General features: G+C 47.9%; 1 protein-coding gene across 6 annotated transcripts in view; it reads right to left on the reverse strand.

Moving 5' to 3' along the window:
• Window positions 1-2188: 2188 nt before the first annotated feature.
• AHDC1 (AT-hook DNA binding motif containing 1) overlaps window positions 2189-17188 on the reverse strand; it is an 86690-nt gene continuing 71690 nt past the window's right edge. For all 6 annotated transcript variants that reach the window (XM_036742428.1, XM_036742426.1, XM_036742429.1 and 3 more), the window contains one exon: window positions 2189-2838. The gene's annotated coding sequence lies outside the window, so the exon portion shown is untranslated. The remainder of the gene's footprint in view (window positions 2839-17188) is intronic.

Genomic DNA, 17188 nt, shown 5'->3' on the forward strand with positions numbered 1-17188 from the left:
GTCCTCAATGCCCATCACAAATACCATTCCTGGCCTTTAATAATCTTGCTCTGCCTTTCCTTGGAGGTAGCCTCTGGACATAGCCAGGTGGGAGGATGGGGGTGGGGAAAGCCCCTCAGATCCAGTTTGACCAGAATGAGCAGAGAGAATGGAGTTCTGGGCCTTTTTACTGAGGTCCCTAGTGTCTGAGCTGAGCCTGCCCATTTTCCTGCCAGGATGGGCACTGGGCCCTCTGTCTATGGCAGCCTCAGCCCAGCCTCCCTGCTGTCCCTGACCCTCCATGCCAATCACTTTTTCATCTTTTCCACCTACCTTCTCCAAGGCCCCCCTGACTCAAGCTTCATGCTCCTTCCATGACACATCCACTCATTTCCCTGCATACCTACCCTCCACTTCACCCCCTCCCCCCCATATGTATCCTCCCCCTGCCGCCAAGTGGCTTTCCATTCCAGATTTCTCTCCTCCTAGAAGCCTTTCCTGACTGATTCCACTGAACCTTTGACCAATTTCTTCCTCTTTATTCTCCCCGCCCCTACAATCAAGGTCTACATTTGAGTATACGCTAAGATCATTGACATGTGTCCTGCTGACCCCAGACTGGAGGCTTCTTGAGGGAAGGGTCTGTGTCTCCTTGCTTAGAGCTAGTATGATGTTCTGATAGGGGAATGGGCTCAGTAAGCTGGATGTTGACCACCTCCGATCAGTCTTCCTGAGGGGCATGGCTGTGTGTCCTCCTAAGATCAGGGTCTTCCTGAGGGTCAGGCTTCTGTTTCTTAGATTGAGGAGAGGGGCCATCGCCTTTCTCAGGCAAGAAGCTGCCAGAAGACAGGAGCTTAAACTACCTTCTCAGACTTGGGGATAATGATATAATGGCAGCGAAAATGAAGGGAATAGAGGCAGAGTCAATGAGGGGATGTCTTTGCCTTAACCCTAACTGTAGGGCCATGTCTCCCTCTTCAGACTTCATGAGGGCAAGAGGTGTCTTTTCCATCAGACCTTCTGCCTCTGGATTTCCCAAGCCCCAGCTTTCGTTCCCTCCAATAAGAAACAACACAAAGAAGAAACCTCACTTAATATGTAGTGAGTTTTAATAGTAAAAAATGTCTCCAGGGGGCAGGAGAAAATCCTAAATTCACAAAAGTCCCAGAAGACCCTGTTGTGTAGAGCGTTGGAATGAGAAGCCCATGAGCTCTCTGGAAATGGAGGTGGGTCATCTCATGTTCTTGGAAGAAATAACAGAAATGGACACCAAGAGGAAGCTGGGCTTTATTCTGCCTGGATGCTTCACATAAAAGCTTGCAGTATGAGATGGTGGAAGGAGCACCAACTCTGGAGTCCGAAGAGCTGGATTCAAATTCCACCTCAGACACTACCTGTGTGACCTTGGGCAAATCGCTTACCTCAGTTTCTTCATCTGTCAGATGAGGGATTGAATTGAATGGCTTCTGAAGTCCTTTCCAGCTCTTAGATGTAGAGTCTCTCAAAAATACAGGCCCAGGGGTGGGGAGCAGATACTCAGGATTGGAGGTGTAACAAAAGCACAAACAGAGAAGGCCTAGTCCTAAGGTAACTGGCTTTCTCTCTCCTGCCCATACCCTGGAGAAGAGCGAACTAGGGATGGAGTCTTCTAGGTGGCCTGGCAGAAAGGGAGATTTGGGCCTATGTGTATGGCAAACTTGTAGGGTTTGGAGAGAGGTACCAAGGGGATCTAAGGTGGCTTGGAGAATAGACAGACCTGTTGTTGCTAAGCCTGGGAGAAGAGGATCCAGGAGTCCCAGAAGGAGGGGAGACCCAAGCCCTGGGCTGGTAGGGGCCTCCTATTAGATGGCCAGCTTGGTGTAGGCAGGCACCATCTCCAATCCCTCTACACACAATTAGTACTTGGTAAATGTTTTCTGGATGAATGTAGAGTAAGGGAAGGCAAACCCAGCATTGGGGCTGGAGCTGGAACCCTTGGTGCAGGGGGATCTGTGCATTTGGAGAATGAGGATGTGGTGAAGCATAGAGGGAGGGCAAATCTAGTACTGATTCTGGAGGCGGAGAGTCCAAGAAGATGGGATAGGGGACAGGGTGGGTGCAACCATTTTGGGGAAGCAGGTCCCTCCCTCCCGCCACTTAGCCCCACCCCTACTTTGCCAACACAAGAATTACTGACTTTGTTTTTTGCTTTTTCCATTTAATTTTTTTTAATACAAATTTGGATCTTTGGGTGTGTCCTGCCAACAAAAAACAACAACAACAACAGAAAAAAAGAAAACAACCCAAAAGGAGTGAAAAACCAGAAAGAAAAGCTGTCCCTAGAGAGCCGCCCCCCCCTCCCCCCACCATGCGTATTTGCACACCACGGAACCACAGCAGATGTACAGGGTGCAATATGCAATCCACAATTTATAATAAAACAGTATATACAATAAATAGGGTATTGTTCCTTTCTCTCTAACGACCTGTAAATAAATTTCTCAGTGCATACTGGAGGAGCTGCTCGGGCACGGCCTCTCTCGCTCGCAATCTCTCGCTCGCTCTCGCAATCTCTCGCTCGCTCTTTTTTTTTGTCTTTTTTTTGTCTAAAACTGTGTTCTGTTTTGTTTTGTACATTTTTAAAAAGTATTTACAATTGCTGGTTTTGTGCAGAAAGAGCTCACCTTCCGCTTCTGCGTGGAGGGGGGGTGTGTGTGGGAGGGGGAGGGGTTCCCAGGGTCCAGGGTAGGTGATGGAAAAGAAGGCGAGGGCTTTGGGGATCCAGGCTGGGGGGCAGTTGGGAGGGGAGGCAGAGGGGGTGAGTTGCTCCTGCGGGAGGTGGGGGGCGATGGGAGGGATCTTGGCGTTGGTTTCTGAAAGCTGTGGAGGAAACACAAGACAGGAAGTCAGGACTGAGCCCTGTTGGAGGTTAAGATCAGCTATACAGCAATATCCCACCCATCCCATTCCCGCCTCCTACCTCTATGGAAATGCTAAGTCTGGATTATAGGAAACTACTTTTCAGCTCTTCAGTTTGGGATTGTAAGGAGGCACCCTAGAGCAGGAGTCAGGAGACGAGGCTTCGCCTGTCTAGATCTGTCACTTTGGACATGTCACCACCCTCTCCCTTGCCTCAGCGGCCCATTGTAAAATGACAGAGTTGGATCAGATGTCCGCCAAGGTTCCTTCCAACTCACACATTCTCTCAAAGTCCCCACCGTCTTCGACGTTCTGTGTTCCAACAGTCTGCCTTCTGAGAAAGTCACTAGCAACTCTGACATTCTATATCATCAAGCCCCCTTCAGCTCTGATGCTCTGTGTTCTAAGGTTCCACAGTCCTGCTCCAGTGTTCTATATTCTAATACTCTTGTGTTCTGAGGTTCCACAGTCCTGCTCCAGTGTTCTATATTCTAATACTCTTGTGTTCTGAGGTTCCACAGTCCTGCTCCAGTGTTCTATATTCTAATACTCTTGTGTTCTGAGGTTCCACAGTCCTGCTCCAGTGTTCTATATTCTAATACTATTGTGTTCTGAGGTTCTACAGTCAACCTAACAGACCCTAGCTCCAAACCGTCCTCCTCCTCCAAGAAGCGGCCTGATCATTTATCCCACCCACTCTGATCACACCCCGTCCCCTCAACCATTACATAAACAGACCACGAAGAACTGTTACATGCTTTTTCATATGTTGCTTTGTTATCTAGTAGTTATAAATACAATGTAATTCCTCCTATTTATCTGGCCCTTTACAAAGCTCCCTAAAATCTGTTACTTCCTCACATTGTCCCAAACCTCTATAAATCTATGGAGCAAATACGATTTCTCTCTATTTTACAGCTAAAAAGACTGAGGCCCAGAACGCCAGGCCATCCAGCGATTCTAAGGCATGTTTTGGGTCTTGTCTAGATGGTAAATCTTAGAGGAAATACCAAGACTGAGAGGACTTTGATTGGGAGGACTCAAGGCCAGCCAGTCAACAAGCATTTATTTAGCACCTACTGTGTTCCAGATACTGTTCCAAGCCCCAAAGCTTTATAGGTGGCTGAGGCAGGATTTGAACCTGGCTCTTTCTGACTCTAGATCCAGTTGTTTTTGTCTGCTCTGGCCCATGGGGAATCTTACTTTCTCCTGCCTTTGTTTCCTCTCTTAGCACACAGCACCATCACAGACGGGCTCTTTGCTCTGTGGTCGGAAGGGAGTCAAAGGCCATCAAGTCCAACTCCTTCATTTTATAACAAGGAAACTGAGGATCACTGAGCTAAAGATACTTGCCCAATGGTACCCAGAGAAGACCCAGCAGGGACAGGATTTGAACCCAGATTCTTGGCCCCAAGACCCAGTGTTCTTTTCTCTTATGCTGCTCTGTTTCCCCTGTTGTTCCTTCTTCTTATCCTTTTTCTGCTCATAGTCTCTCTGCTGCCTATGAGATCAAATTCAAATTTCTTAGCCTGGCATTCTAGGCCCTTCATGTTTAAGCCAGCTTGGCATATTTCTTGACCCACCTGACCCTCATTCCCCAACCCTGCCATGGACTCTCTGTACCCGCCGACCCCAAAGGCTTTCCTACATCTGTCATTTCTTATGCCAGGAATGTCCTCTCTCCCTTTCCCTACCTAACCTCCCCTGGTAGAAAACATACCTACCCCTTATAAGGCTTTGGTCAAATGTCACCTTCTCCCTGAGCCCTGTCAGAAGGTAATAATCCTTCCCTTCTTGGACCACATTTGGTTTGTAATTCTCATGTACATTAAAAAAAAAAAGGGTTTGTCTGCATATGTGTCTTATCACCCAACTAAATTGTAAAGTCTGTGAGAGTGAGGACTGGGTCTCATCTAAATTTCACATCGTCCCCAGGCTGATGCAGGGCTCTGTACATAGTAGGCACTTAATAATGTTTGCTGAGTTTGGAGCAGCAATCCCATTCTGATTCAATAAGCATGCTTTCTGAACTGGACATGCCAGAGAAACTGAGGAAATAGGCACGGTAAATCTCAAACCCACAAGGTTCCTGCCCTTGGAGATGATCCGATCACTTGTTTTCCCTTAGCCCTAAATACCTGAAAATATTATGGGCCTGGCCTTTATATTTCAACATGACATCCAATTAGGTGGTGGTAGAGGCCTGGGATAGCCACACATCATCAGCTTTCCCCCAAAACTTCTTTTGGGTTCCCTGGGAATCTCATTTCTTGCTACCAGACCCCAAGACTTGGAAAAGCTTCTTCTCTGGTTCAGAGAAGGGCCGCCTATTTTTCCAATCTAGAGACACCGAGAGGCTAGGCCTAGGAATTACTGACCTCTCTTCTTTGTCACAGAACCTTCCCACCCCCCCAACTCAGCCCCTATCTCCCTCATGCACCTCAGTGAGCCTTTGTCTTCCTGAACCTGCATTCTCTTCCCTGAGCTTCGCCACCCCTCTTGTTCAGTCCCTGGCCCCTTTCCCCAATTCACCTCCCATCCATCCGTCTTTCTTCTAGCTCACTTAACCCTCACCCTCTTCCCTGAACCTCTATCTCTGATTCATAACCCCCACTACTCAGTTTTTCTTCCAACTGAGCCTGAATCCTTTCCCCTGAACCCCTATTCCCTTCACTGACACCCCAACCTCTCACTCAGACCCTATCCCCTTGCTGATCCCCCATCCCTAGCCCTCATCTCTCTCCCTAAGCCTCCACCCCCAGAACCTGCCTCTCCTCTCCTCCAACAGAGCCCAGAGGACAATGGGAAGCTACTCTCCCATAAGCCAGAGAGGCTTCAGCAGACAGCCTCACCCACATTGTCAGAACATGCCTACACTAAACCCATGACTGCAGCCACATGAGCCAAACCCTCAGCATGGCCCCGGGGCTGGAGAAGGAACCATCACTCAGGGAGTGGTGATGAAATCAGGAGCAGGGAAGGGGACAGAGTCTTCTCCCCCTGGTGCTGTCTGCTCCCCACTCCTCCCACCACCTTCTCTGGCCCAGCCACATTCAAATTCAGCTCAGCATCCCCTTCTTTGTCTCCAGGACATTCAGCAATGCGGATGGCTGTTTGGCTGTTAGTACTGCTGAGGTTAGGCCTGCCAGGGGCCCAGGAGGAATGTTGGTTTGGAGAGTACAAGGCCAGGTTACTGAAATGACAGGTGAGGAACTGTCTTTGGGTTAGGAGGAGGATTGATATCAGGGCAACAGGTCTAAGGCAGGGTGACAAGTGGAAGAGAAGCTACTGGGGAACAGGGGGTGAGGCATATTTCTGTCAAAGCCATAGGCTGACAATAGCTAGGGGAGAGAGTCGAGGAGTGGCCTTTGGGGTAGGGGATCTTTATCGCTGCTACAGTGGCAGGTCAAAGAGTTAAGGTGATGAGGAAAGAAAAAGCAAGGGTGGGGGATCTCTGTTGGGGGGGGGGGACATGTCTAATAACTAGAGTGACAAGTGGAGAGAAAAACATTAGGGTGAGGGATGTCTCTGTTGGGGTGACAGGTGTACTGTGGTCTGGGTGATAGGAAAGAATGTTGGGGTGAGTCAGTGTTGGGAGGAATCCTCAGAAGCCTGTCAGCATCCACCACCAAAGCCAGCTGCATCCCGCCCTGCTGCAGAGACTGACTCAGTCCTTGGGCCCCCTGACAGGGAGCGGGGTCACTTGGGAGCCTCTTAACAAGCCCCCCCATCCTCTCCCATCAACCAACTGGTAGTCGCTGCCAATGTCCCTTTCCAAACAGAGTCGCCATGGTGATCTCAGTGCCCAGCAGGCAGCTTCCGCCAAAGCCCATTTCAGCAGCGCCAGGCACCCTGGTGGGGGGGGGGGAGTTCACCCTCCCTCCTCCAGCCCACTCCTCCAGAGTTAGTCCTGTTTCTCCACACACAGCTGGGCACAGCTGGGCCAGGGTCAGGCACTGCAGTGCAGCATCCGTTGTTGGGGTGTGGGAGTGAACAACTCAGGAAGGAGGAGTTGGAGGTTAGAAGGTGAAAAGTGGATGAGCTCTCAAGTCCCCTGGGGAAGGAGGAATGCATACCGTATTAGTTGGAATATAGGTTGCCCTCAAATACAAGCCGCACACCTATAATGTTATTCTCTTAGAAAGGAAGAAAAATAAAACTCAATCTACACTATAGGATACCAGTTACGGGCCACACTGAGGTTCTGGATGAGCCATATTTGGGGCGGGGGGGAGTGGTTTGTATTTGGACCGGTACAATCATTTGCCTTTTCCTCAGGTCACATGAGCAACAAGGACACATTTAACATCTTTGGTCTCTTTAAGACTCCCACCAAGCCTGAAATCACCAAACCCAATGATCTTTTCTGTCTCCTCATCCCCTTCACTTTCCAGACAGTAGCTGATACCCTCCCGCAAAGCTTTAGCTATCCATATGGGCGCTCAGTGCAAACAGCAGGAAAAATCCCATGGGGGTAGGGGGAGGGAACAGACTCTCTAGAAATAAGGCTGCTGCTGGGGAGGCCAGGGGAAGGATCGGAGTAGGGCTAGGCAGAAATGGAGCTCACCTGGGGTACAACCACCCTGGGGTACAACCACCCTGGGGGAAGGACTTGGGAGGCCTGATGGCTTCCCATTTGAACTAATTATTCTTGGCCTCTAGATGCTAAGTTTGGTTGTTTCTACCTTCTAAAGGAGAACAAAGGCTGTCAGCACCCTCTACATGTTATCACCCTGGGGATAAGATCCTGCCCTAGTTAGAAACTGGGCCCCTCTTCCTTTCTGAGGCTCTTTCATTTCATGGCTGCCATGACGGCTCCGTTGGCCTGCTTCTCCTCTGTCAGCTTTCCTTCCTCTTCTGTCTCTTTCCATGTAGGTGCCTTCCCAAAGACTGGTTCTTGGGCCTCTTCCCTCTTTGGGCTTATGCAGAGATCTCATGCTCGGCACAGCTACTGACTTTATCCCAGCAGCTTTTTTCTCTGCTGGTCACCCTATGTTAGACCTGCCAGCCCAACAGGCACCCCTACCCTAACAGCTATTCTTCCACTTGTCTGGCTTCCTTATGTCCCTGACTAAAATTCTACCTTCGACAGGAAGCCCTTCCTGGACCCTGGAAAGGCCAGTGCCTTCTCTTTGTTTATTATTTTCAATATATCCAGTATATGGTTTGTTTGGACAAGGTTGTTTACATGTTATCTCCCTCATTAGACTGAGAGCTCCTTGAGGGAAGGAGAGTGTTTTTGCCTTTCTCTGTATTGCCAGCGCTAGCCCATAGTAGGTGCTTAATCAATGTCTACTGACTATTGTCACCCTGTGTCAGATCTGCCACCTCAATAGAGGTATGGACTCTCATAGCTCCAACTGTTCCCACCATGGGGATAACTTTCAGCTCTCCATCCCCAGTCATAACTTCCACCCTGGCCTCAAGTCCTACACATCCAACTGTTGCTAGACATCTCCCCACTGGATGTTCCATTTCTGCACCAAACTGAACTCCCCCCTCCCCAAGCCTTCTCCTCTTCTCAGTTTCCTTATTTCTGTTGAGTTTCCTGAGCATCCACGTTGGTCTCTTCAGGCTATATGTCTTCCTCACTGGATTTTTTGTCTTTTGTCCTCAGAATTCCATACTTGAGAGGTTCCTGACCCTCCTGGGCTGACTTCCTTGCAAAATTGTGGTCCGTGGGATTCTAACTTTAAGGAGGCCCTTCCTGATTTTCTGAGCTGTTAGTGCCACACGCCCTTACCCTGTTTTCACATATCCCATCCCTCCCCCCCACATTTGTATAACACCTCCTCCATGATAAGAATGTAAACTCCTGGAGGGCAGGGCTGTCCTGAGTTTGTCTTTGTAACCCCAGCAAACTAACATAGTGTATTGTAGTAGGTACTTAAAGGTGATTGTGGATTGACACCAAACTCCTTCTAGTCAATTAATAATGATAACAGTAATAGTGATGATCAGCATTTAATACATGGCGATTTCATATCTGCAAAATACTTTACACAGATTATCTCGTCTGATCCTTGTAACAATCCTATGAGGCATCACCACTTTACAGAGGAAACCGAAGGGTCAAAAGAGGCAAAGGGATTTGCCTAAGGCCACCCAGCTAGTGTCTGAGCTAGAATTTGAACCCAGATTTTTCAGATTCCAAGTGCAGCATTCTATCTACTCACTACACCCCACTTCCTCTTACCAGATTTACAAGTTTCTCAGAGTAATCCTTGCCTCTTCCCTTTCCCTTGGCATCCACTTGATCACTAAGGCTTTTGTAATCTGTCCTGTATTTGTCCCCACCCTGTGACTCTCAAGGCCATCACCTCAATGTTGTCTCTTAGTTGTTTTTCAGTCATGTCTGGCTCTTCGTGACCCCATTTGGGGTTTTCTTGACAAGGATACTGGAGCAATTTGCCATTTCCTTCTCCAGCTCATTTGAGAGATGAGGAAACTGAGGCAAACAGGGTGAAGTGACTTGCCCAGGGTCACACAGCTAGTGAGTGTCTGAGGCTGGATTTGAACTCAGGTCTTCCTGGCTCCAGGCCCAGCGCTCTATCTACCATACCACTTAGCTGCCCATATCATCCCACTACAGAGGATCATTATCTTTTTCCCAGTCTCTTCTTGACATGATCCAGCCTATACACACTTCCAGAATCATCTTCCTTCTATATGGTTCTGATCACATCACTTCCCAACTTTAAAACCCTCAATAGTTCCCCATTTCCTACAGAATAAAGTCCAAGCTTCTTCACCCTGGCATTCAAGACCTTCTGCTTACCTGATTCCAATCTACTCTCCCAGTTTTACCCCCCCCCCCATATTCCTGCTCTCTGCTCTAGCCAAGCTGGTTTGTTGTCCTCTGAACATACAGTGTTCCTCCCTACCTCTGCACTTCAGCTCATCTGGTTGCCTTTCACTCTTGACCATTCATCCAACATGCTACATCCTTCAAGGCCTGGCTCAAATCTCCCTTCCTCTAGAAAGTCTTCCATGACCACCCCAGCCTGTAGTGATGTCCCCCTTCTTTCAACTCTAATTCTTAACTCTTCATCCCACCAGTTGAGCCCTGAGGGCAGACAGACACACATGGTTTGTTATTGATTCAATTTGATCCAACAAACATTAATGAAACAGGAGCGCCTCCAGTGAGCCAGGCGTTGGGGGCCACAAAAACAGAAATCGTTCCTTTCCTTCTTTTTCTGTGTGTCTCTCTCAACCAGGAGCTCCTTGAGGGCCATTTGTAACCAGAGTGCTCTGCACACAGTAGGCCCTTCACATGTGTCTTTTGTGGCTCATGAATCTTGTCTTCTTGCAGGGTATGGGGATCCTTAATGCCAGCTCTCAACCAGTCATCCTGCAGCCAGTGGAGAGCTTATGAAAATAGTGACGGGGCTTCTCTCCTGCTCATGCTGTCCTTGGCTCTTCTTTCTCCACTACCCCTAGCAGTCCTGGAAGACCCGTTGGCCCCTTCAGCCCCTTCTTCTGATTGGTCAGTCACTCCCAGAAGCTTGTCAGGCCAGCCATGCTTGCTTCTCTCTTTTCTTGGTTCTTCTCCTCCCTCTCCAGACTTCTTTCTCCACGATATATTTTTCTCCTACCTTTTATGTGTTGTCATCTCCCACTAAAATGTAAGCTTCTTGAGGGCAAAGCCTGTCTTTCTTTTTGCTTGTATTTGCATTCCCAGCACTGAATACTGTGCCTGGCACACAGTAAGTATTTAATAAATGCTTGTTGACTTGACAGCTTTAAGGTCTACCAAGCCCTCACTGTATACCCACTGTGTGTGTGTGTGTGTGTGTGTGTGTGTGTGTCGCGCAGGCTCAACAAGAACCAGTAACCCTATCTGGAAGTAGTGCTAAGTCTCAAGGAGGTTCGGGGACTTGCCCTGGGCACACAGGTAGTGAGAACTGGAGCTAGAATTTGAACTGAAGGCTTGTGACTTCAGGCCACCCCTACCAGGCAATGTAAGAGTCCTCTGTTTAGAGTTCAAGAAGTACTTCTAGTAACGATGGGTTCATCTCCCTCATGGTGGCTGTTTTAGTCTAATGAACTTGGCCTCTAAGATATTGCCCAGGAGTAGCTAGGTGGCACAGTAGATGGAGTGCCACAGCTGGAGTCATAAGGCTTCTCTTGAGTTTAAATCTGGCCTCAGACACTGACTAGCTGTGCAACCTGGGCAAGTCACTTTACCCCTGTCTGCCTCAGTTTCCTCAAATGTAAAATGGGTCATTGTGAAGATCAAATGAGATAATACTTACAAAAAGTGCTTGGCACAGTGCATCATACAAACAGGCGCTTTATAAATGTTTATTCTCTTCTCCTTCCTTCCCTCTGCACAGCCCAGGCCCCTTACAGCTTTAGATCTATCATGTAATCATCAGTCGATGATTCTTTCTGGAGCTCACTTACTTGATACATAAAATGAGGATGCTGGACTAGGTGAGTTCTAGCTACTTTCTCAGTTCCTGAGTTCTTGTGTTCTAAGGAAACTCTCAAATCTAACATTCTAATGCTCTTAAAGCTCCAAGCGTCCATTTTCTAAGGTCCCTTTCAGCTCTGACATTCCATATTCTTTTTTAAAATTAAATTCTATTTTTACAAAGATCTACTTTTTCTTCCTACCTGTTTTCTCTTCCATGAGAGAGCAAGAAAAACAAAACCCTTGTTATAAACATATATAGTCAAGCAAAACAAATTCTGTACCCCACCCGACCCCAGCCATGCCCCCCAAAAAGTCTCGGGCTGCACATGGAGTCCATGACCTCTGTCAGGAGATGGGGATGTTATTCTATATTCTGAGGGCCCTCCTAGCTCTGAAATCCCATGTTTGAAGTCCCCTTGAAGCTCTAAATTCTATGTTTTGAGCCCCTCTCAGATCTGACATTGTGTCCTAAGACCCTCCTAGCCCTGCCATAGTGTCCTAAAACCTGTCCTAACTCTGATGTTCTGTGTTCCAAGCACCCTCCCAGCTCTGACACTCTGGGGTCAAAGGTCCCTCCTAGCTTTTATATTCGATGTTCTATGGGTCCTCTCTGCTGTGATGTTGTGTGTTCTTAGCTCCCTCCCAGCTCTGACAATTCCATATTCTAAGGTCCTACCCCACTCTGACATTCTGCGTTCTAAGGCCCCTCCCTGCTCTGACATTCTATGTTCTAAGGCCCCTCCCTGCTCTGACATTCTATGTTCTAAGGCCCCTCCCAACTTGGACATTCTATGTTCCAATTTTTGGGGGTTTTTTTTGATGCTCTATGATCTAATGTCTTGTGGTCTAAAGTCCCTTTTGGCTCTAGGATTCCAGGAGACAAAACATTTCTCCTTTCTTACAACAGGAGGTAAGGCTACCATAGACAGAAATAAAGGGTTGGAAGTAGAAGGTGGGAATAAATGGGCTTAGAGGCTCTTTCCAGTTCTTAAACAATGGTTGTTGTGCCTGTACTAACCACACCAAAAGAATCTTGTGACAATCCGCCTGAAATGGTTTCCCTTGTTGGCTGTGTGGAGACTTAGCCACCAAAAGGAATCCTTGTTATACTCTAGTTTCTGGACTGAAATGGAGAGATTTTCCCCTCCCCCAAATATCGAGGGGAATTTTCCAGGTCAAGTCAACATCTGTTATTAAGAGCATTTTTTAAAGTTCCCACTTTGCACCAGGCAGAGGATGCACAAAGGAAGACGAGAGAGAGTCTCTGCCTTCAGGGACTCCTTGGTTAGGGAAGACAGGACATACATAGAGCTAAAGGCTGAAAAAGGGACATAGCAGCACAGCAAAATAACTGCTGGATGAACCGAGGGAGGGAGGGAGTAGTCAGAGAGGAACAGGATCAACCAAGGAAAGCTTCCTGGAGGGGATGAACTGTATTTGTCAGACCTGTTTCCCCAGCTAGATCATAAATTAATAATCAGAGTTATTAGAGCTAGGAGAGACCTTAGAACGGAATGTCAGAGCTGGAAAGAAGCCTTGGAATACTGACTCCTGGAGCTGGGAGAGACCTTAGAACACAGAATGTTATGGCTCGGAGGTGCCTGAGAACACACAAATGTAGAAGCTGAGAAGGATCTTAGAAACCATCCAGTCTGACTTTATTCTAACACAGGATGTCAGACAGAACTGGGAAGAACCTTAGAACATAGCAGGGGAAAACTGGAAGAGATCTCAAAACATAGAATTTTAGGGTGGAAGAGGGGGAACCTTAGAAGAGAGAATCTGGGAGCTAGAAGAATGTCAGAGCTTAGAACGCAGAATGTTAGAGCTGGGAGGGCCCTTAGAACATAGAGTATAAGAGCTGGGAAAGGCCTTAGAACACAGAATGTCAGAACTGGGAGGGCCCTTAGAACACAAAATGTCAGAGGTGGGAGGGACCCCAGAACACAGGATGTCAGAGCTGAAAAGGACCTTAGAAATCATCCGTGTTCAACTTCCTCATTCTACCCATGAGAAAACTAGTCCCAGGGTAGGCAGGGGTAGGGAAGTGCTCTGCCTGTGGCCACACAGAAAGTCAGTGGTTGAACCTAGATCTCCCAGCTCCTGGCTCTGAGCTCTTTCCACCATGTTATATTCCCCCGTTTTGAGGAGAGACCCTCTATTTATTCTTTCACTAACCACCTTCCCCCTGCCCTACTCCCAAGCCCCTCCAAGAACCTGGCCTCCACCCAATGGGAGTGAAGCACTAACTGCCACCAGAAGGGCAAAGTGGACTTCTCTGATTGATTGTCAGAAGAGACATCTCCAAGCATTTCATTATAGGCTCCTCCTCCAGAATCCTGACTTTAAACAGAGTGGGAACAATCATACCTTCTCTCTCCCATCGGCTTGGGCCAGGCTGTCGAAATCTAGGAAGACAACTCCCCTCGGGAAGAGAATTCCAAGTGCTCCATGATGGCACAGGCACCACTAAGCAGCAAACCTCACTCTAACCAGGCCCTGCCACTAAATGGCTTTGTGGACCTGGGTCTCAGATTACTCATCCATGAAGCAGGCATAAAATAATCACGGTGCTACCTACTGAATTCAACAAGCATTTATTAAGCTCCTATTGTATAGTGGTAACTCAGAGGGGAAGTGGATAGAGCACTGGACACGGAGTCAGGAAGACCGGAGTTCAAACCCTACATTAGACACTGACTAGCTGGGTGACCTTGGGAAAGTCATTTACCTCTTTCTGCCTCTGTTTCACCAGTGGTAAAATAGGGATCATAATAGTGCCTATCTTCCAGAGTTGTTGTGAGGATCGAATGAGATAATTTCTGTAAAGCCCTTTGCAAACCTAAAAGCACTCTTAAAGGCACTATGCAAGGTGATGGGGTAACACGAGACAAAAACAAGTCTGTCCTGTCCTCTAGGAGTTTACGTTCTACTGGTGACATGCATCTTGTGCCGAGACAAATAAATAGAAGATATGTTCAAAATAAACACAAAGCCATTTGAGGCTGGCACCAAAAGACTTTCTTGAAGGTCTAGAGCTGAGCCTTGACGGGAGCCAAGAGCGAGGAGGGAGAGCATTCCAGGCATGGAGACAGGAGATGGAATAGTGAGTACATGGTAACACAGTAGAGTCAGGAGGACTTGAGTTCAAATCTGGCCCCAGATACTTACTAGCTGTGTGACCCTGGGCAAGTCACTTCACCCTGTTTGCCTTAGTTTCCTCATCGGTAAAATGAGCTGGAGAAGGAAATGACAAACTGCTCCAGTATCTTGGCCAACAAAACCCCAAATGGGTTCTTGGAGAGTTGGACACAACTAAAAAAATGACTCAGTGATTAGCAAGCAGGCCAGTCTGGCTAGACTAGCATGGATGAAGGTAAGGGGAGCAAGCATTTATTAGGCTTCTACTGTGTGCCAAGCACTGTGCTAAGAAGCACTTTACACTTATTATCTCCATCCTTACACAGACCATTTTACAGTTGAAGAAACTGAGGCAGAGATACAGTGACTTATTTGAAGTCATGCAGATAGCAAATATCTGAGGTAAATGAATAAATGACTCAGGTCTTCCTGACTCTAGGCCCAGTGCTCTATCCACTGGGTCACCCAGCTAGGGAAAAAAGATAGGCTTCAGTGTGACTGAGAAGGGCTTTAAATGAAATGCCAAACTGAGGAGTTTGCATTTCATCCTAAAACAATAGGGAACCACTGAGAGTTCTTGGGCCTGGCAGAGCCTGGTCAGATCTATGTCTGTCTGGAAGAAACAAGGTCATCTAAGTGAAATGCTCTGCAGCTGGAAAGCATCATATAAATCTATTATGTTAATGATTTTCCCAGCAATGAGAGACCAGAAGAGGTTTCTCTAGTAGTTCAGTAGATTAGAACCTCTAGTAGTAGGTTCAATTAAGCTAAGATGGTAAAGTTGATGCTCAAAGCTCTATGGATGGTCCAAACCAGCTTCCTCATACTCCACCCCCTCCTGCTCTAGAATCTGCAAGGGCTCCCCACTGCCTCCAACTTTTCAGCTAAAGTCCCACCCTCTGCAAGAACAGTTTCCTTGCCCTCCTTAATCTTAGTGCCTTCCCTCTTAGACATGATCTAATTTATCCTGTCTGTAGCTTGTCTGTACATAGCTCTTTACATGCCTCCACCATTAGACTGTAAGTTCCTTGAGGACGGGGACTATTCTTTGCCTTTCTTCATATCACTATTGCTTAGTTTAGTGCCTAACATACAGTGGGAGCCTAATAAATGCTTGTTGACTTGATTTTTTAGCCCAGCCACAACCTGGCCCTTAATCCTCAACACCCAACCTATGTTCTAGCCAGACTGGTGTCCTCCAATGCTCACCACATTCAACTCGCTCATTCCTGCCACTGTATCTTACCCATCCTTCAAGGCCCAGCTTCAAACACATCTCCTCTGGGAAGCCCTCTCATATTCTACGGCCAGATATCCTCAGTCCTTAGAGCCTATAGGAACCTCATTTGGTCCAATTCCCTCACTGATAAACTGAGGCTCAGAGGAGGAATGACCTACAGCTAAGTGAGGAGCAAGCTAGGGATCCCATTCCATATCCTGTGACTCAGTCTGGTGGTCTCTTTACTGTATCACCCACTTTCAAGCCTCCTCTAGGCCTCAGGGGTCCCCACACAGCTTAGTACTCATATCCTATATTGGGCTATTTGGTTTCAGATGCGCAAGGCTCATCTTCCCAACTAGAACGTCCGCTTCCCATGGGCAAGGACCCTGTCTTCTTCTCTGGTCTCTCCACCCTGCCCCCATGATTGGGCTGGGCAAAGTTGGGGCTTCAGAAGTCCTCAGTGACTCTCCACCCCTCCTATCCTGAGCCTGGTATCACAGGGTGTGGAATCAAAGAATTCAGCTGGTTTTAATCTCAGTTTGAGGTAAAATGGGACAAGTTAATCCAGTGAAGGGGCAGAAAAGGAACCCAACCTGAATCCACCACATTCCAAAGGCCTGCTTTGCATATCAGCCTCCTCACTCTTGGACTCAGTGATTTTGGATAAGCATTCTTTTTCTTAAGTTTTAATGCCTGTGGGGATGAATTCTGTGACCTGTTCCTCCCACCCAATTTTGTCACAGGGTTTCCTGAGGGCACTGCCCCGCCACCCCGCAAGAGCAGGAATTCTTAGTTTGGGGATGGGGGGGAAGGGCAGCACACTGCTGTCCCCCCCATCAGGCTAAGGGGTCCCTGAGGGTAGAGAAACAGAGACTTTGCTTCCTCCCCAGAGCAGGAGCTCCTTGTATGTGCCAGGGGTACTATGTCTCCTCCGTCAGACTGGGGGCTACCCAAGGACTTATAACCTAGGTATCATCTTTGACTTCCTCACCCTCACTCACCTCCCCCCATATCCATCCAATCAGCTGCCAAGTCCTGGCATTACCATCTTTGTTTTGGTTGCTGTTGCTCACTCGTGTCTGACTCTCCGTGACCCCATTTGGGGTTTTCTTGGCAGAGATACTGGAGTGGTTTGCTATTTCCTTTTCCAGCTCATTTTACCAATGAGGAAACTGAGGCAAACAGGGTGAAGTGACTTGCCCAGGGTCACACAGCTAGGAAGGTCCCCTTCTGTCCTTTGACACTGGGTGGATACAGCCCCTCCTCACCTCACGCCTTGGCCTGCAGGTTGGTATCCCTGCCTCAAGTCTCTCTACTCAGCTGTCAAACCGAACTTTCCAAAGTCCAATCAACTCCAGTGACTCCCCGGTGCTTCCAGGATCAAAGAGAAAATCCTGTTTGGCTTGTACAGTTTCCCGTAGCCCTCTACCTTCCCAGTCTCCTAGTATAAGTTGTACTTACACTGTCCCCCACATACGGTGACACAGAGACCTGGGCCCCTTGGGGTTCCTCCATCTCACAACTCT

The sequence above is a fragment of the Trichosurus vulpecula genome, chromosome 2 (assembly GCF_011100635.1).
Source record: "Trichosurus vulpecula isolate mTriVul1 chromosome 2, mTriVul1.pri, whole genome shotgun sequence".
In the NCBI taxonomy this organism is placed as follows: Eukaryota; Metazoa; Chordata; class Mammalia; order Diprotodontia; family Phalangeridae; genus Trichosurus; species Trichosurus vulpecula.